This window comes from Periplaneta americana, chromosome 3 (genome assembly GCF_040183065.1).
Source record: "Periplaneta americana isolate PAMFEO1 chromosome 3, P.americana_PAMFEO1_priV1, whole genome shotgun sequence".
Taxonomy (NCBI): Eukaryota; Metazoa; Arthropoda; class Insecta; order Blattodea; family Blattidae; genus Periplaneta; species Periplaneta americana.
The window spans coordinates 41512263-41532295 of record NC_091119.1 but is presented as its reverse complement, the minus strand read 5'-3'; the positions used below and the strand labels follow the sequence as shown (position 1 = coordinate 41532295).

Below are 20033 nucleotides of genomic sequence, written 5' to 3'. Positions count from 1 at the left end.
AAGCATTTATGTAAATTAATATTCTCCTCCGCTACATTCATCTAGTAACTTCAGGGAGCCAACAAAAAGTTACTAGATTTGTAATCAGAAATTTTAAAAAAGAATTCTTCGATGAAAAACAATTTTGACAGCTGTTTAAATTCCACGCCCCCTTCCAGCCTTGATTTAAAAAGTGTAAACATACGAGTATTTGTAATCAGAATTGAGCTGAATCCATTTGGGATATGAAAATATAAATTCTGAATAAGTGAAATAGCTGAAAAAAATTGGAAAAATTTTCATGATTTTCAGTGGAGTCTTCCCTCAACTCTGCCAAGTTAAAAAACATGATTATTATTATTATTATTATTAATCTTATTATTATTATTATTATTATTATTATTATTAGTAATTTATATTGGCATTAAATCGCGGCTACATCAATCTAATTTGTATCATTGCGTTACCATTTGCAAGTCGATTATTTGGAATTTAATTTGAAATCTGTACCTAGGGAACATTAATTTGTTATAGATAAGATTAAAATTTTAAATTGTTTACTAATCTCAAAAAGAAATGATTATTTTTGTGTGTGCTCTGATTACCCTATAATACAGTGTGTCCCAAAAGTCTTGGTGGGGTGTCAGAGGATTATATTTTTTGAATGAATAGAGGTTGTAATGTACAGTAATATTACTGTCACATAAAAATAATGCTCTCAAAGTTTTTCGTCTGTAAGTTTGGGGCACTGAAGGAAACAAACGACGGTAACAAACGAACAAATGCAATAATTTTTATTGTTGCAATTAACTATACAAGATGGATAACTAATGTGTTTTCTGGCTGGTAAAATTTGAATCTGTCTCTCGTGTACGACGTGAATTTCGTCGCGTATTTAACGAAGAACCACCATACGAGAATAACATTCGTCGTTGGGATAGACAGATAAAAGAGACTGGAGGCTAGATAAAAAACATACAGGAAGACCATCGACAAATGATGAAACGGTAGAAGACATCCGAAGAGCAAAGAATCTCTGGAACATTTCCACGTTCGGCTCATTAAGAGTTCAAAGAAATCAGTTCGTAAATGTGTTCGACTATTAAGACTTCCGAAATCAAGAGTTCACAGAGCTTTAAAGAATCGTCTTCATCTGACTTCTTATAAATTTCAATAATATTATATGAGGGTAAACAGTGTCCGTCTATGCTTATCTTTAGAACAGTTAACATAAGTTATTTGTCACATTTTATTTAAGGTGAACGTTTTCGGCTTGACAGAGCCATCTTCAGAAGCTATGCCCTTGAATACATGAATACTCGTACATGTGGGTTAAGGCCCATTCACAATGAAAATTAAACATAACCGTAACATAAACATAGAAGTTTGCGACCAGGCTACCAAGTGGGATCATTCACAATGATTCACATAAGCATTGACATACACATTACCGTAAGACGTTAACATGAAAGTTTGCAAACTCCAAACTTTCATGCTTATGCTTACGTGATTTGCAAACAGAACACAATCGTGGAGCGCTGAAGTATATGACAGAATATGAGAAAATGGCGTCGTTGTTATGTTTCCATGGTTACCAAGTATGTTTGCTGTTATGTTTACGTTCCCATTGTGAATGATGGTATGACTTCTTGAATTTACCGTAACGTTTACATTCTTAAGTTAACGCTTACGTTATGTTTAATTTTCATTGTGAATGAGTCTTTAGAGTGTGCATGTATTCATGTATTCAAGGGCATAGCTTCTGAAGATGGCTCTATCGAGTCGAAAACGTTCAACTTAAATAAAAAATGTGGCAAATAACTTATGTTAATTGTTTCAAAGATGAGCATAGACGGACCCTGTTTACCCTCATTATACTAGGTTATCGGTTTTCAATATCCCTTTTAAATTCAATAATATTATACATCTTAATTACACAACTTTTAACACTGTATCACTTCTGAATATGTATTATATGACTTTCTTGTGTTAAATTCTATCGTACCTGGTTTACATGGTTCGACCTGTTATTGGTCTTCTTCAGAACTGGTCGTTGCTGGTCTTGGCGCTTCTTGTTTTGTTTCCTGTGGGGGTGTGTTTGTGTAGCGTAATGTGGAGTCAAAGAGTGTGTGTGTTCTGAAATTGAGTTGTGTGTTGAGAATTTCATTTTGATGCGTTTTTGTGTGTCTGTATATTTCGTATTGTTCCAGTGTGTTTAGTTTCTGGCTTTTTGGTTGGATGTGTAGAATTTCCATGTCTGTGTTGATGTCTGTTGTTACACGTACTGTACTTCATCCAGATGGTTATCACAAAAGGTATAAATTTGCTGTGGATATGCTTAATGAGTCATAAATTGAAATTTTCCATGCTAAAAAACACATTGCACTTTTATTTTGACATCCATCTTGTATAATTAATTGTAACAATGAAAATTATTGTATTTGTTCAATTGTTACCGTCTTTTGCTTCCTTCAGTGCCTCAAAATTACAGATGAAAATCTTTCAGAGTTTTAACTTCATCTGGCACCAATATTACATTCTCTATCTCTCTTGTAACAAAGACAGCAGAGCAGGTTTAGCGTGGCTAAGATTGGGGGCATGGAAGGGTAATAAAATTTTCAACGAAGAAGGGGAGCGTCTTTGTCCGCTTTGCAAAGAAAAGGATTCCTATAAACATATTTTATTACTGTGTGTCGAATTGGAACATGTACGGAGAAAATATTTACCACCCTCGATGCTAAGTGAGAATAGGAGTTCGCTTGCATGTCTTGACCTCATGGGGAATAGAGAATACGAACAAAAGACTGGATTGTTCCTCTTGAAGGCGAGAAAGATCAGAACTGCAGCTGTCGAAGTTTGCGACGCGAACTGAGGAAGGGATAATAGTGTCCACCCAACTGTACACTTTTATGTCTTTTAGGTTAGGATATATTATATAATGTGTTTTATTGTGCAATTTCCATTTTAATATGTGTGTTCTTTTAGAGAGTAGTTGGATGTAATCATAGGTTGGGGGGGGGGAACCTACAAAGGAGGACTTGTTTCGGGTACAAAGCACGTAGGTCAGAAGACCCGTGCATTGGATTTTAGACATTTCTATCTCTATTCGTTAAAAAATATATAATGCATTGAAACCCCCTTCCCCTCCCATGGCTTTTGGGACACAGTATACTGAAGTCATTTTATTTAGAAATGTAGCGTTCTCGTTTTCATCCAATCATGCTTACAAGAATGCAACGCAGGATACAGGTTCCGGTACATGTCTCTCCCCACCTTCCCTCACGAAGGAGCCGTTACCTAGCTCTGAAACGTTGTTTTCTTTTCTTCAATTCTTATGAGGTGCAAAGCCTCAAAAAATTTCACCCCATATTAGACACCGACCTTACACCACATTATACTGTGAACTGAAAACTGAAATGCAGCTTAAATTATTAGGACTAGGTACTGCAAACAATGTGTTCTAAACATTATTTCTTCTTCTGTTAATGTTATTTGACTTGAATGGAAACTGTGTGTAGTTAGTAAATCCTCTGTAAGCTGAGTTTTCCTTTAAACTCACACTTGCCCTTCCTCTCATTCCACCTCACATACGGCTCGATGATGTCTGTATAAAGAGAAGCAGTTCGTTTGAAGTGGTCGTAGGAGTTTCGCTTTACTGACAGATGGAAATAGAGTCAAACTCTGATACAACGCCGCTCTGTCTAAACTTGTATTGGAATGTTTCGGGATCCTGTACATACCGTCCCTGGTTACAGCAAGTGCACACAGTTAATGTGCACCCTCTGATGTTCCTCCATAGAAATCCCACGCAACTAATTTTCTTTCTCTATGTATTTCTCGTTTCTTGCTTCCCTTCTGATTTTTATTTCTTTTTATTTTTCTCTTTTCCATTTTCCCTTCTCCCTTCCTAACCAAGTTAATCTCTTTCCTGTTTACCATAATTATTCTTCATTTTATCCCTTTCTATCCCAGTTTTCCTCTCATCTTATTCCCTTCTACTAGTCTTTCATTCTCTTTCATTCTAGTTCCTCTCCTTATTTCCTCATTTATTATCCTTCCCCAACATTTTAAGTTTCCTTGTTTATTTCTTGGTTTCTTTCAATTTTTCCATTTTATCTCTTCCTTCCATTCTCCTATTCTTTCCAATTATTTGTTGTTGTTTAGCCAACTGTCCGCAGACAGACCTGAACCTCACAAGTGATATCAACAAGACACCACTCATGAGACAACTAAGTCAGTAGATCAGGCCTGCAGAACTGTAGCTCCTGAGAGCACTGCTATAGTCCCCTTTCTTACTCCACCCACCTTTTCTACCAGCGCGGTCATGACGTACTAGTTACGCTCGGCTGCATTAACATTCATTCTCGCGGCGGCAGGTATACAATACGCTATCAAGAATTTACAAATGAACAGATAATAAAATCCTTAGGAACATACCTTCAGAAAGTAAGAGAAAAATGAATGAGGAAAATAAATAAATAAATTAAAAGACATGTAAAATAAATTTTAAAATGTATGTGTGCTAATAATGTAAGAAGGTCTACTTATGTGTATCGTCCCATTACTAGTAAAGCCGATTAAATCGACTTTTTGTGTAAAATAAGTTAAGTACAGTCCCTGACATGTCTTTCAGTGCTCTGTATTCTACTAAAATGAAATAAGTCCGTAATGTTGCTTGCAGGCAACAAATCAATTACTTTATTTGAAGACGTTTTTATTCCTGTTTTTACAAAACTTGTATTACTGGTCTTAACTGGTTTTACTAATAATAGGACAATAAATAAATTGTACGTTAATAAGTAAGTGATAGCTATATGACCGGATGTCAATGCTGTCATTCAAAATTGTAACGCACTCTAGCCAAATAAATTAATAAATACATAAGTAAATAAGTAAGTAAGAAAGTAAGAAATTAAGTAAATAAGTAAATAAATAAGTAAATACTTATATAAATAAATAAATAAATTAGTAAAGAAGTAAATAAATAAGTAAATAAACAAATATATAAATAAGTAATTAAGTAAATAAGTAGGTCTAAATAAGTAAGTAAATAAGAAAATAACTAAATAAGTAAACAAAACAAACAAATAATATGCGTACTGCAGTTTAAAGAGAGCTGGAACATGGCAAAATCTAAACCCGTGAAGAAATACTACTTCCAGAGGAAATAGTAATATGATTATTTTGTTGTTGAACACGAAAGAATTGCTTGTTTACTGTGTCCCATCCAATTTCTTTCCACTCGTCATTTCAATATTAAACTGCATTTCAACAAAGTCCATATTAAGAATTATGGAATGCACAAACTTTCGAGTAAGTTCATTATTACGAACTGTATATTGATTATTTAATATAGGCCTATACTGTAAAATTAAGGACGTCACTCGTTGTGTTCATTTTGAATTGAAATTAATAGTGACTTTCAAGGTTCATTACTTAAATGCTATAAATTTATGTTTCCGTAGGTGATGATAGGAGGAAAGTTTTCGAAAATCTAAAACAGGTTAAGTGCAAAGAAATCTCAAAGAAACTACCAACAGGTAATCTAGCATAATTGTAAAACTTGAAACGAGATAACGCATTATAAAAACGAATTTATTACAATCCTTTTTGAAAATTACATGCCACCACTGATGGACCTTTGACGACAAGAGAAGGTAAATAACTCTACGCGGAAGTCGATCATCCCCAATAGAAGTGGAATGAGACTGACGTCATATTTCCCCTACTTACGAGTTCTGCAGGCCTGCAGTAGATAATGGGGTAGGGTGGCCAGTTCCTTTCTCCCTCCATTGTATACATCGCTGACTAGTAACACATTACACTAATCAGCAAACAGTTCTTCTTCCTCTGACATATATCGTCAAGTGAGATGTATTGCAAGATAATAGATGTACAGTCGTCAAAAAAAAAGTGGCCGCACTCGTGAACAGCGAATATTTTCTAAGTCCACTTCGGGTCACGGCGATGTTACACGATGCTTGTGCTTTTAGAACCAGTTCCGAAACATTGGAATCATTCCACGTCTGCGCCTCGCAGACCAGCGGTAGAGAGCTCGCTTCAGGATTTGAAGGTTGTGAGTTCGGGCCTGGTTCAAGTTTTCATTTAATTTTTTAATCATTCTTGAGAGATATAAATACTGCATTATTCAAATTATTATTATTTATATTCTGTTATCGTTCTTTATCGATATGAATAATATTCAAGTTATTTATATTTTATCGTTCCTTTAGTGATATAATATATAATATTCAAGTTATAATTTGTTATATTATGTTAACATTCTTTAACGAAGTGAATAAGATTCAAATTATCATTTATATTCTGTTATCGTTCAATAGCGATATAAATAATATTCAAATTATCATTTGTATTCTGTTACCGTTCGTTAGCGATATAAATAATATTGAAATTATCATTTGTATTCTGTTACCGTTCGTTAGCGATATAAATAATATTGAAATTATCATTTGTATTCTGTTACCGTTCGTTAGCGATATAAATAATATTGAAATTATCATTTGTATTCTGTTATCGTTCGTTAGCGATATAAATAATATTCAAATTATCATTTGTATTCTGTTATCGTTCATTAGCGATATAAATAATATTCAAATTATCATTTGTATTCTGTTATCGTTCGTTAGCGATATAAATAATATTCAAATTATCATTTGTATTCTGTTATCGTTCATTAGCGATATAAATAATATTCAAATTATCATTTGTATTCTGTTACCGTTCGTTAGCGATTTAAATAATATTGAAATTATCATTTGTATTCTGTTACCGTTCGTTAGCGATATAAATAATATTGAAATTATCATTTGTATTCTGTTACCGTTCGTTAGCGATATAAATAATATTGAAATTATCATTTGTATTCTGTTATCGTTCATTAGCGATATAAATAATATTCAAATTATCATTTGTATTCTGTTATCGTTCGTTAGCGATATAAATAATATTCAAATTATCATTTGTATTCTGTTATCGTTCATTAGCGATATAAATAATATTCAAATTATCATTTGTATTCTGTTATCGTTCGTTAGCGATATAAATAATATTCAAATTATCATTTGTATTCTGTTATCGTTCGTTAGCAATATAAATAATATTCAAATTATCATTTGTATCCTGTTATCGTTCGTTAGCGATATAAGTAATATAAATTTAATGTTAGGTTTAGAATAATACAGCTGCCTATTACGAGTGTTAGTTTTTTCTTCTTATACTGTTATATTATTACATTATACTATCCCGTAACATAATAAATTGGAAAGGTGTCACGAGGATTTGAGCCTGATACGTTTGACATTTCAATTCCGAATTTCGCGACGTCCGACGTTTCTACGTTCTTCTGACTGAGCTATGTCATTTAACGTAATTCAGCGCATTGTCAGAAACACTACAACTGAACAATCATTTCAATTATATTCTGAATATGTAATAATGATATACAGTAAATGGTTACGTGTATGACAATAATATTTGTAGTTGTAATACCAACTGCAACAGCAGCAGTGTTAACAGCAGCAATGATTAAGGACGTATTGCGTGGATACAGTTCAATACAGATTTTTCGAAAACAAATTACGACACTGAGGTCGAGATTATAAAATAATTATATTCTTCTTAACTCTGTGGACTTTATGTATGAGAATGATATAGTTATTAATAAGACTCTAACAAGTATTTATATTATTATTTCCTAATTGAATAATATATATTTTTAGTATAATGAATGTTTTGCTGTTATTTTAAGACCTAGGTAGAGGCTAATACTCTGAGGAAACTACGACGGCATTTCTCCCTGCGACTTTGACTGACATGGCTCCACAAAGAGGTGCAGGAACGAATGAAAGTACCTATAATACGGGCTGTGGTTCATCTTGGTTTTTCGGCATCCGAGGCAGGTAGGCGTTTCAACGTTTCAGAAAGGACAGCCCGGAGATGGATGCAGAATTATCAACGCTCGGCAATTTTTGGCCGAAAAGCTGGGAGTGGTAGAAGGAAAATTTCAACACCACAACAGGACTCCAGATTAGTGGCAGAGGTTGAAAGGAATCCTTTTCATACCGCTGTTACTTTGAAGGCAGTTGTTAATTTCCCTGGCCACGACCAGACCGTGAGAAATCGTTTAAGGGCCGCCAATTTGAGATCTCGACGTGCCATTCCTAGGGAAGTTCATAAGGAAGAGCATATAGAGGAGCGTTTAGTCTTTGCAGTGGGAAATGGTGATCGGGATTGGAAAAAAGTAATTTTTTCTGATGAAGTCACCTTTTCTACTATAAAGGAAGGACCCACTCTTGTATATCGTCCTCCTGGTATCCGATTCGACCACAGATACGCTGCCATGCGTGACCGCAGTAGAGTATCTGTGTCGTGTTGGAATACTCCAATTTCAGCAGGATAATCATCCAGTCCACAGACCTCAATTAATTCGGGACTGGTTTGCTAGGAGAGAGGATATTGAATTGATAGACTGGCCTCGTCGCTCTCCGGACTTGAACCCTTTAGAGAATATGTGGGCACAAGTAAAGAAGCATATGAGGAAAAATTGGCCCAATCCCCCTCCAAGATGCCCTGATGATTTGTGGAAGCTCGTCCGTGGTCCCTGGGATGCCGTGATTGTGAACAGTCGGTATTTGAAAACACTAGTCGATTCCATGTCCACTCGACTGCAAGATGTGATCGAGATGGGAGGAAGATGACTAAATATTGAATCGTGGCTTTTTATTTTTTTAACTTTTAATTGTTTTAATTTTTAAGGCAGACGCCTGTAAGTTTGTTTTGTTTATGCCACGAAAGATATTTTTGTTGAGAATATAATCTTTCTTTCCATTTGCAGCCATAATGCCATAATAAATAATGACGCAGTCAAGGCATAATACATTCGTGAACCTGATGTTAATTACTAAAAACAGTCGTAAAAGAAACAGAAACAATTATATTTTCTCTCTCTCCTAAAAGAAAGCATAAAAGTACTAGGTTGGGTTCGAACGCACGACTTTACGAACACTTGCCCGAAACGCTACCATTACGCTACAGATTAACACGGAATAACTTTCATTCTGACTGTAGATATCAGGCCACGTGGTCCAACAACATGTAACATCACCTGTCTCCGAATTGTAGCGGAGATACCCGAAGGGAACTTTGTGTCTAGAGAGCGGCCACTTTTTCTTTTGACAACTGTACATATCAGCCAGAACCTCAGCCAGAGGTATCAAATTATTTGTCATTATTATTAGGCCTAACCTCTTTATTTATTTCTTACCCTCATCCGTACTTTCTCCATACCATTGCTATTTTGATCTCAATTATATATTTCAATGTTTTCTTCTATCTTTCTAATTTCCTTTCTTTCTTCTTTCCTTTATTACTCGTGATTTTCATTCGCCCCTTCTTCCTTCCTTCTTAATTTGTTGTCTATCTTATGTTCTTTCTTCATTCTTTCCACTTCTTGTTTTCCTATTAATTTTCTTTCCCTTCTCCCTATTTTTTCTTTAATCATTTCTTTCTTTCTTACTTACTTTCTTTCTTTCTTTCTTTTTTAAGTTCTGTCTTCAATATTTTACTTTCTTTCTTTATTACTAAGTTTCTTGCTCTCTTCCTTACTTCAGTATTAGTTTTTTCCCTTCTTTCTTTCTTCCTTTCCAATTATTCTATATCTTACTTTCTTTCTCCATTCTATTTCTTTTATTTTCTTTCTTGTGTTTTTCTCTCTTTCTTTTTTCATAATTTATTCCTTTCTCCCCTTCTCTCTTAGCCTATTATTACTTTCCTTCCTTTATCCTTCCTTCAATCTTTTCTCATTTTCTGTCTCTAACACTTTCATTCATTCTATTTTCCTTTCATTCTTTATCACTAATTCTCTCATCTGCCTCTAATACTTCCATTTATTTTATTTTCTTCCTTTGCCATTAATTCTGTTTCTCTCTTCCTTTATTCTTTATTAATTCTTTCTTTCCTTCTTCCTTCCTTTTTATAATTTTCTGTATCGGTTGTTTTCTTCATCCAATTTTATTTCTTTCTAACTATTCTAGAATTTTTTTCTTTTTTTTCCTTCAGATTTTCTTTTTCCTTTTTAATTTCCCGTCTCACTTTCTTCCTTCATTCCTTTCTCTCTTCGATTCTCTTTTTTTCTTCCCATTTTCCCCATTATTCATTCATTCTTCCATAGTTTACAGTTACATTTGAGGAGCATAGTATACCTTATTTTATTTCAAGGAATGCAGTTCGGTGGCTTATTTGAACACCGAACTGCACTCCTTGAAATAAAATAAGGTATACCAAAGTTAGACAACTCCATTTTTTTGCGATTTCGAGATATTGATCGTTTCTCATAGAATTTTGTGTGCTGAATGCTATTCTGGAACTGTTTAGGTTAAAAAACGGACAGAACAGAGCGAAAATAGCACTTAATTGTGCGCTTTAGAATGAAAATGTAGACAGCTCCACCGTGGCTTGGTTTCCAATTAGGACAATTCCTTCAGTAGCCAATGAGAAGCCCAAATTCGTACCACCTTTTTTCAACACGCATTGCGAATCCAACATAGCTGATTTTTTATATAATCGGTTTCTGGATGAATAAGTACTGTTTTATGTAAATCTGCTTTGAAGAGACTTAGATTCAAAAGTAGACAATTTCACTTTAAATATGGCTTCATTTGGTTTCAAAAACAGACATCTCCATGACTTAGTTTCAGAGATGGACAACTCCACTTTTTAAACTTAAATTTCGACCTGAATATTAATTTTAATGACATTTTGAGACTGAAAAAATATTTTTATGACCCACGAGAATATTTAAAAAAAATGTACGTACAACGGTGACATTGGTTTCCAAGGATCTAGTTTTTCACCTCTCCTGTAAAAGAGCAAAAGTGAAGTTGTCCAACTTTGATACCAAGCTCCTCATTTAACTCTTCTTTTCTGTATTCCTTTTATTTTTATTTATTCATCCTTTTCTTTTTCCTTCCACTCATTCCTCGTTTTTTTCTAATCGTTCTTTCTCTCTTTTTATTTTTCTTCCTATATTTTTCTCTTTACCCTCATTTCTTCCTGTTTCTTTATTTATTTTTTCTCTTATTCATTTCTTTTCTTTTCTTTTTGGATCTTCCTTAGTTTATTTTCATTTCTTTTCTAGTTTCCTTTCTTTGTCTTATCTTTCCTCCCTTCCTAATATCTCTTTCTTTCATTTTGTTTATTTATTTTGTTATTTTTACATATTTATTTTCTTTCACAACATTACCTTTAAACAAATGAACAGGAAATAAACCTCGTCGTAATTATCACGAACTGACTTCTTTGTAACACAGATTTTCAAATATAAAATGCGATGTCAGGTTCCCAAAGCCATGCATCAAGATTGTCTGTGGGGCATTAGAGCGGACGTGTGCCTGCACGTGATGGGGAGGGAAAGGAGTTAATTAAAAAGCGGAACAGCGGATGTGGACTGCAGCGCCAGCGCGGGCCGGCCTGATAACATTTGACGTCTGGCTGCTTTCTGCGTACTTGTTGATGCAGGATTAGCTGCGCCCGTGTTTATGCAACACTCTTAATCCCGTCACTCCCATTTATTCGCCAGCGTCTTCTCTGACACTGATGCCACCGTAATCAGATACCCGTGCAGATGTTGGCTTCTCACATAATCCAACCTGGTTTCGACTCTTGTGACTTTTGTGAAGGATGAAAGTGCTATAAGGCGATTATTTTTCTAAGTAGGCCTATTCGCTCTCATTACGGACATTTGAATTCGGAACTCCGGCGTGGAAAATCAATAATTTATTTTGAAATATATTTCAATCCATATTCTCTTCTTTTTTAATTTAGTTTCCTTTGTGTTATTCATCTTTCTTCCCAACTATGTATCTGTCAACCTTTATTTTTTTCATCGTCTCTTCCTGAGTACCTCTCTTTTATTTTGTCTCCCTTTTTCTTCCCTTTGTGTACACTTTACAGGGAGTTATACCTGAAAGCTTGATTTGCATAATACACGTCACTGTTCGTTAACAGAAAACAGCAATTTAAGTCACACAGAGTGCAATCAATGTTGGTTGCTTGACGGTTGTCAGCCCACTTTGAGGTCTGTGGATATAGAGGGAAAAATTGGATCATTGTCCGCTAGAGTTCCCGGGTAGCTCAGTTGGTAGAGCGTTGGTTCGTTTAACAAAAGGTCCCGGGTTCGATACCCGGCCTCGGAACAATTTTTCCCTCGAAATTATTCAAATCAACTTTACAGGGAGTTATACCTAAAAGCTTGATTTGCATAATACACGTCACTGTTCGTTAACAGAAAACAGAAATTTAAGTCACACAGAGTGCAATCAATGTTGGTTGCTTGACGGTTGTCAGCCCACTTTGAGGTCTGTGGATATAGAGGGAAAAATTGGATCAGTGTCCGCTAGAGTTCCCGGGTAGCTCAGTTGGTAGAGCGTTGGTTCGTTTAACAAAAGGTCCCGGGTTCGATACCCGGCCTCGGAACAATTTTTCCCTCGAAATTATTCAAATCAACTTTACAGGGAGTTATACCTGAAAGCTTGATTTGCATAATACACGTCACTGTTCGTTAACAGAAAACAGCAATTTAAGTCACACAGAGTGCACTCAATGTTGGTTGCATGACGGTTGTCAGCCCACTTTGAGGTCTGTGGATATAGAGGGAAAAATTGGGTCAGTGTCCGCTAGAGTTCCCGGGTAGCTCAGTTGGTAGAGCGTTGGTACGTTTAACAAAAGGTCCCGGGTTCGATACCCGGCCCCGGAACAATTTTTCCCTCGAAATTATTCAAATCAACTTTACAGGGAGTTATGCCTGAAAACTTGATTTGCAAGCACATTTTCATTTGTCGGGAAGTGAAAATAAACAGAACTTTCGGTACTGGGCAGAGGAAAATGCGAAAGAGATCAACATGCGACCACTTCATAGTGCATGCATCATGCATCACTGTCTGGTGTGTTGTCGCACAGTTCGGGATTATTAGCCCATACCTTTCTGAAAGTGAAAATGGTGGTTTATGTGTTAGTACAGAAGCCGTATTCCGAAATGACGTAATCCACAATTTTATGGTCTTGCGGCTAGAAACACGTCCTTGACGTGGAATCTGAAAGTGTGTGGGGAACTGAACTGAAGGACTGAATGGAATACCATAAGGAATAAATTTATATTACTGTTTGATATTTGATTTCAATATTTTACATTTTATGCGCAGTTGAAAATGAGGAGATATTTCTGCCTGTCCTTGTATATTATTGATTTAAACAATTACTGAATATCTATAAATAAGTAACTGGTTGTATATCTATCAAGATAAATGTACAAATATCAGTATAATTTTATGGATGATAATAAATGGACAAATGCTTGACTGGTGATAGAAGAAACAGCAATGTCCGAGAGAAAAAACATGCCACAATAAACTTTATCAATCATAATTTCATTTGGAGATGACGGGCTTTGAACTCTGGTTTCCTACGCGGGAATCCGACACTCCAACCATTAAATAAATTTATTTATTTATTATTTTGCTAATAATTCTAACATAAAATATAAAATATACAAAGAAACTTTAGCTCGCCCCTGAAAGAGTAGAACTCGTGCTCAGGGGCGGATTCCTGAATTAAAATTAATAATTATACAATAAAATTATAATTAATAATTATACAATATAATTTGCAATTATAGTATATAAATTTAAATTTACAATTTTTCAATTTTTATAAAATCCATACATAACTTTTTAAATTTAATACTAGAACTATTCGAATTGACAAGATTAGGATATTTAAATATAAATTTGTTATATATTCTTGGGCCTAAATTACTACTATGATTAAATACTGTAACAGTGTTGCATTTTGGTTCAAACAATCTTAAAGAATTCATACCTTTTGTTTCATAACTATGAGAATACAATTCAAAATTATTTCGATTTTTATGTATGAATTTTATTAATACAATATAATAAATTTGTCTTACGTTAAGTACATTAAAGTCTAAAAACAAATTCTGAGATGGAAAATCAATAGGTTTATGAAGACATATTTTAATTATTTTCTTCTGTAATAAATAAAGTGGATTAAAATTGGATTTAAATGAGCTACCCCATCCTATAATTCCATACATAATTACCGATTGAAATAAAGTTAAATATATTGTACGTAATAAACTTATTGACAAGTAATTCCTCAATAAAACAAAATAGTATACTATTTTACGTAATTTATTACAAAGGTAATTAATGTGTTGGTTCCATTTTAAATGATTATCGAAAATTATGCCTAAATACTTAACTTCAGAGGACTCCTTAATAATCGGACATTTACACTATATAAGACACCAATCAGAATTATGTTATTTAATCTACACTAATAATAAATCTGTAGCCGAAATTTTTCTGGTAATTTTCGATTTTCCAAAAATAATTGGTCCTAACATATATAATTAACCACCCTGAAACCGAAAATCGCATTTTTGACATTTTTGTTTGTCTGTCTGTATGTTGTTACCTTTTCACGCGATAATGGCTGAACCGATTTATATGAAAATTGGAATATAAATTAAGTTCGTTGTAACTTAGATTTTAGGCTATATGGCATTCAAAATACTTTATTTAAAAGGGGGGTTATAAGGGGGCCTGAATTAAATAAATCGAAATATCTCGCTTATTATTGATTTTTGTGAAAAATGTTACATAGCAAACGTTTCTTTAAAAATGATTTCCGATAAGTTTTATTCTTCACAAAATGTTGATAGGACTGATATTTAATGAGATAAATGAGTTTTAAAATTAAAATAACGCCATCTAAGACGGTGCAATGAATTAAGAACAAATGACTTCGTCCGTAAGGGGCCTTGGACAACAACAATCGAAACAGGGGTCTTGGGCATCAACAATCGAAAGCTATTAAACATAGGCTACAAAGAATGTTTCTGTGTTTGTATAAAGTAATATCAGAAGCTAAATTAACCGATTTGTATAATTAATTATTATTTCACCATTTCTCTAGATGGACATAATGCTATAATGTTATTACAGTAACGTCTGAGTAAATCGAAGACAGGTAAGATTAAAATAGCTTCTTATGCATTGAAAATTTGATAGGCTATTTTGTACATTCGTTTTCTGTATTTCTTAAAATAATATTTATGTACACTCATTTTAATCTCAGAGAATTAACGAACAACGAGAGTGTATTGATTTAGTAAGCAGTAATAGTACGTTAGCTTAGCAATCCATTATTTTATAATTCAAATTTTAACTTTGCTCAATTGAATCGTGTACATAAAATATATATGCAATAAATGCAATGCAAAAAAAAATTGGGTAATGAGCGAAGCAGATTATCTTGCGCTGTTGTAAAAGTTGTTCCCTGGATCAAACGTCCTATTTTAATTATGTAATTACTTTATATTTATTTCTAACAGGTGCAGCGGAGCGCACGGTTACGGCTAGTACTTAATTTAGATGTAGGAGGTTTGTTACATTTTTCAGATAATGAGAATGGAATAATTATGGTTTTATTTTCGTTGATAGAAAGATAATTTATGTCAAACCATTTTTTTTATTAATTTAAGTCCATTATTTGAATTATTATATGCATCATACCAGGTTTTTCCACCAAAAAGTAAAACTGTGTCATCTGCATAAGAATAGTGAACACCATTGTATTGTTGTAATGACATGCGATATGTAGCTATTAAAGCGGTGGAGCTTTGCACTCAAGGCGGATGAACAAAGTTGAGTTTCCTGTCTGTTTCAGTAGATTTAAGGCTCGCTTCCAACAGATGGGCCTGCTAAATTATAGAGACTGCCTGGGAGCAGTCGTAAATAGTTGAACATGTTGCGAGGGTCAAGAAGGGAGGCAACAATGGATGTTGCGGCGTCGGCTGTTTCGCGTGCTAGTATTTACAACCTAATAAATTGGAATTTCCTTGTTGCGCAGTAATCCCGGAGGCATGTCGTGCCGGTTACAAGTCCATCAGGTCAACGACGTCCAGTTAGCGCTTTCAGGAGGCTTTGCACAAATTAGTGTGAACTTATACAAGCGTAACCTGAAATTGACTTCAACGTAATTTGGTGCACCACCACAACAGCTCAATGCAGTGAACGATAAAAGCGAACCCATAGTATGTTCTGTAGGGTGTGGAGTTACACAGGGCCGAGAAATAATGGCGTTTTGGTATTGTGGCCAAATTATTTGAGATTGGTACTGCTAGATTCCTTTCAAACCTGCGATTCCCGTCCAAAATCAGCTGGATTTCCTTCTGTAACCGGCAAATAAAACTTAATACTACTTTATTTTATAGGACTCATTGCCCCACTTATATCAATTTTAGCGAAGAATACTTCGTTTGGTTATTTTTTTAGTTGGTTATTTAACGACGCCATATCAACTACTAGGTTATTTAGCGTCGATGAGATTGGTAATAGCGAGATGGTATTTGGTGAGATGAACCCGAGGATTCTTCATAAATTATCTGGCATTCACTTTACGTTTGGGGAAAACCTCGGATAATACCTAACCAGGTATTGAGCCCAAGCGGGGATCGAATCCGCGCCCGAGTGCAACTTCAGACCGACAGGCAAGCACCTCGTTTGGTTATGGTTACATAAAGCCCTATATACAGAGTGGAATAAATCAATCTTCTTAATGTATCCAGCTGTTTACTGACAACATAAAGTCCACTATAGTCCACTATAGTATTTTCAGTTCTTGTTCTTCGTGTGAAATGAGGGGTATTTTGATCGGTGATCATTATAGATGCCTGTTGCTAGTAGCCAGAGTTGGGGTGTAGTCAATATATACTGCAGAGCTGTGTCTTCTGCAACTGGTACTGATGATTTTAACTACAAACAAATAATTAATAATTTCGCTGACCATATTGTATATTAAAAAATCCTGCAGAGAATAACAATTAGAGCCCGGATGTTAGGCAAAATGGCTTTTATAACTGAGTGTATGTATGAAAGACCTATTAGAGATAAACACATTTCCACACATTTGAGGACGATAGGCCCAATTTTTATTTTGTCTTTTTTTATTATTTTAGCTCCCGTTGCCTATTTTAAGGTTAAATACCTTTTTTCAGTCTTTTCTTACGTCGTTATTGTACATTTTCTATATTTTTAATGCATTTAAAATAAACCGCACATAAATTATATGAAAAAACAAAAAAGAACGGTTGTACAAATTAAAAATAGCCTATATATTCACCTCACATTGCTGAGAATCTTATTCTCCAGCTATACATATTTTTCCAAGAAGTCGTAAACTTTTCTACCCTACCGATTCTATCTTTTATGTCACTTAAGAAAGATGTTTGAACATTATAACCCACAGTGTTCAGGACATTTCAGGGTTTACCAGCGAAAGAAAGGGAATGAGGGCAGTAATAAAATCAAGTCTCCAGGTCCCGTTACTGTTGTCGCTTCCACGCACAAGTCACGCCTACTTTGAAGTCTCTAATCCCTTCTCACCCCTCCCCTTTTTGAGACAATACACAGTCGGTTTTTCCCGATCTCTGAAAGAAAGTAGAGACAGTCCTTCTGAAATAAATTGTTTTAAGTTTGCCCCAATACTTCAGTAGAAGTAGAAAGTTCTTTTTTTCCACTATGAAAAACGTTTTTTCTGACAGGCGGCTCACTATGACAGTTGACAACTTAGACAAGCATCTTGTTGTGACATGTAACCAAGGGAAGTGAGTAGCGTTTATTAAGTATTTGTCCATTTTTTGTTTGTTTCCATGAACAATAAATGCCTATTTCACTGCCTAGTTTTACTATTTTAGTGCCAATATGCCTGCCTATTTTAACCAAAATAAATGCCTAAACATCCGGGCTCTAATAATAATCAATTATACTATTTAAGGTGTTAGGTACAGCTTACAGCAGTAAAATTTTGGAAATATTCAACATTTTTTTCCTCCATTACTATATCTTGTACAAAAATGAAAATTAATATGTGTAAAGTACTATTCTTTTGCTATATGAGCAAAATATTTTTACGGTTTAAAAAAATTACTTACATTTTTGTTTCCAAAATTCAGTTCATTGTGCAGTGATGAAGCGTTTCCCATAACTCAAAAAGTATCCAACATTCTGTGGTGAAATATTTTGTGTGTATTTGTGCGTGTTATATCTACAATATGATGCAAGATCACTTCTCTACCGCTGATAGATTGTCTGATAAAAATAAATTCATTTAAAAAAATGGTCAAATATCAGTACTTTCTTCTAACACAAAATAAAAAATATGTATATTATTTATTGAGGAATGTAGTTGAAAGAGCATGGTATTGTAAACATGAGTTTCAGCAATAAAATAAAAGCGAGAGGACATGAAGAAGTTAACAAGTTTATGAGTTATGAGGGAAAACGCTTCCTCACTGCACAGTAAACTGTCACTATTTTGAATTTTGAAAAAAAAAATAAATAATAAATGTTTTTAATTGTAAAAAATGTTGTTTTCATATAGCAGAAGGATAGTATTGTACATATACCAATTTTCATTATTGTACAAGATACATTAATGGAGGAAAAAAATGTTGAATATTTCCAAAAATTTTACTGCTATAAGCTGTACCTAATCCCTTAAGACATTTTTCTTGTAAATCAACAATTGATATTGAATTATATACCAACTCATCTTCCTGGCCCATCAAATAAACATTCAATAATATTTTCCATAATATGTAGCGCCTTGTCCAGCCACACAATTTTCTTTTGAGTATCTCTTCCACTTTTTCGTTATTTCTTCCTCTCTTTTCCTCTACATACATATAAAAATGATGTACTCTTCTGCAGCAGACATCTTAACGTTCTGCGCGATATTAAAACACTTGTGCGGGTTGTAATATGTGGTAGGGGAGATATCATCCCCGAGTGTTAAGGGTGTTAAAGTGACACGATGACCCTTTTGAGAACTGCGGACATGTCATAGCCAGAATGCGGCAGGGGGAGAGGGGAATAGACATATTGTGATATGTGCACCAGATGGCTGCACTGTTCCGCATTAACATACTATTAAAGCAACTCCGAGTATTTCTATCGCAATGAAGTGGCGTATCCTGTCAGCATCATAGAGAAGGGCTGCATGACGACTAGCATTTTAATGTTTTGTATTGACCTAGAAAAACTTATGTACTGTATACACAGTTATTGTCCTCGGTCAAACATGCGAACACCGCATCTTTCTGTATGTAACTACTTGCTCAACGATAGAGATAAGTTCTGTTTTTTCAAAAGAATCACCAAATCGTTTATTTAAGATGTAGGCTGTTTCCAATCACCGCAATCATCGACAATGTGAGGAGTGATACTTGCAGATCTAATTGTGAAGAAGACAGCAAACATAGAGCGGAAGATCAGATGGCGCGCTCTTTTGTCCCAGTTTCAGAAATATGAGTTTCCTGCAAAACTGTTTATATTAGGAAAACATTGAAAACTTATCTTCACATTTCTACAGGAACTTCTTAAGGAGAGAGGTACAACTTTCACTAGTACAATTTTACTACATTTCAATATTTTCTCCTCAGAATCTACAGGGCCTTTCAAAACAAAAATTGGCATGTATTTTAATACACTAATGGTCTTACAGAGGAGTTTGGAATTGAACGGGTTACATCAGCTTCTTGTCTATGCGGATGACGTGAATATGTTAGGAGAAAATCCACAAACGATTAGGGAAAACATGGGAATTTTACTGGAAGCAAATAAAGAGATAGGTTTGGAAATAAATCCCGAAAAGACAAAGTATATGATTATGTCTCGTGACGAGAATATTGTACGAAATGGAAATATAAAAATTGGAAATTTATCTTTTGAAGAGGGGGAGAAGTTCAAATATCTTGGAGCAACAGTAACAAATATAAATGATACTCGGGAGGAAATTAAACACAGAATAAATATGGGAAATGCCTGTTATTAGTCGGTTGAGAAGCTTTTATCATCCAGTCTGCTGTCAAAAAATCTGAAAGTTAGAATTTATAAAACAGTTATATTACCGGTTGTTCTTTAGGGTTGTGAAACTTTGACTCTCACTTTGAG

General features: G+C 34.4%; 1 protein-coding gene across 2 annotated transcripts in view; it reads left to right on the top strand.

Annotated features, from left to right (window-relative positions):
* Cbp53E (Calbindin 53E) overlaps nt 1-20033 on the top strand; it is an 886322-nt gene that overhangs the window by 801648 nt on the left and 64641 nt on the right. The window lies entirely within an intron of this gene.